Raw genomic sequence first — 1,655 nt, forward strand, 5'->3', positions numbered from 1 at the left:
CTCCCCCGGCCGCCCTGCTCCCCTTCCCCTTCCCCTGCCCCTGCCCCGCGCCATTGGCCCAGCCGGAGAGCGGCCACTCACACCGCCACGTGTCATTGGTCCTCCTGGAGCCTGGACCGGCCGGATGCAGTGGTAGCCCCGTACGACACACCTCCTGACCGCTCTGTTCTCACCAGGCCTAGCGCCTCACCACCGAACTACAACTCCCAGGATTCCCCACGGCAGCTCCAGGAGCCCTGTGGTTCTGAGAAGGCAGAGCTGTCTGAGCTGGACTCGCTGTACCAGGCTAGCTTACGAGCAGGAAGAACAGGTAACGCACACACACACTCTCTACACTGAGCACTGTCCCTGCATAATGCTAGTTAGGGTATGGATGCCCCAGCTTGTGTCTCAGTCTGTCATGTCTCCCTGGGGGGGTAGTGTGTAGTCCAGCAGAGCGCCTCCTGCAATGCCAAGCATCCCAGGCTCGCTCTCAGACCCCCAACACTGATGTGGAGAGGAGGGTGTACACCACCAACCGTACCAGCACCTGCTACAGCCGGGTGAGCTCACACACGCACACACACACTATCTCTCTCTCTCTCTCTTTTATTTTCATTATTTAGCAACTTGTTTTCTTTTCTCTTATGTTCACACATAACATGTTTTGATAGTTTATGTGTCAAAGTCTATTTATTTTTCTCCCAGCCAATGACGATGCACGGTCAGTGTTTGGGGGCGGAGTTGAATGATAATAATCTGCGTCAGATTAGTCGCAGTTCAAGCGGCACTATTGTCAGCGGCCACCGCAACCGCCTGACGGCTACACGCAGCTTCGTAAGTCTGCCCCCTTCTGGCCATGTGCCGGAACTATCTCTCTGTCTGTACTGCCATCCCCCGTCTTCTCGGGCCATTTGTTCAGAAGTGATCTGATCGGAGTTCGGCTTTTGGGTTGGATCAAATCTTGAAGATGGGTTGTTCCAAATTTAAAAAATGATTCTGAAATTGGATTTGATCACGTAATCCAGTCTTGGTTTTGATCTGGATCAAACCTTCAATATGTGTTGTTCCAAACTTTTTAGTTTGGTAATCTTGAAAAGTTTGTATCTGGATCAGGCTGATTCAATCCAGTGTTGCTTCGAAAAACCAGTACAAATGTGAAATGGATTACCTGATCCTAGATAGCAAAACATGGGATTTCAAAATCCAGATAATTCTGATCCAGATCAAACTTTTTGAACAACTGTCCCCTCATGTTTCACCACTTTCCTCAGCCCTCTCTCTCTCACTCTCCTTTCTCTCTCACTCTATCTCTCCTTTCTCTCTCACTCTCTTCCTTTCTCTCTCCTTTCTGTCTCTCTCCTTTCTCACTCTCTCTAATTCTCTCTTTCTCTCTCTCTCCTCTCACTGGTTCTTTCCCAGATAGATACCTTGCCTAGTTGCTCTCATCTGAGTGCTTGTCACCGCCATGATCATCATCATTATCCTCATCTTCTTCCTCGTCACCTTCATCATCCTCATCATGTACTCTTCATCAGGTAACTGGTACATTTCTGTTTCGTCACGATGTCCAGGTGACTGCTGTTGATCCTGATTGGTTTCTGTCTCTGCATCCCCCTGCAGGAGCTGTCCAATGGCGCGGGGAGTTTCTGGCTGTGTCTGACAGGGGTCAAGCT

The 1,655-nt window shown here is 50.0% G+C and overlaps 1 long non-coding RNA gene across 1 annotated transcript; it reads left to right on the plus strand.

Annotated features, from left to right (window-relative positions):
• The first annotated feature begins 206 nt into the window (after positions 1 to 206).
• LOC136950181 (uncharacterized) lies at positions 207 to 743 on the plus strand. Its single transcript, XR_010877477.1, has 3 exons — positions 207 to 310; positions 421 to 542; positions 688 to 743. It is a non-coding gene; the product is annotated as an uncharacterized lncRNA (long non-coding RNA).
• Positions 744 to 1,655: the final 912 nt, after the last annotated feature.

Source organism: Osmerus mordax, chromosome 10, assembly GCF_038355195.1.
Source record: "Osmerus mordax isolate fOsmMor3 chromosome 10, fOsmMor3.pri, whole genome shotgun sequence".
In the NCBI taxonomy this organism is placed as follows: Eukaryota; Metazoa; Chordata; class Actinopteri; order Osmeriformes; family Osmeridae; genus Osmerus; species Osmerus mordax.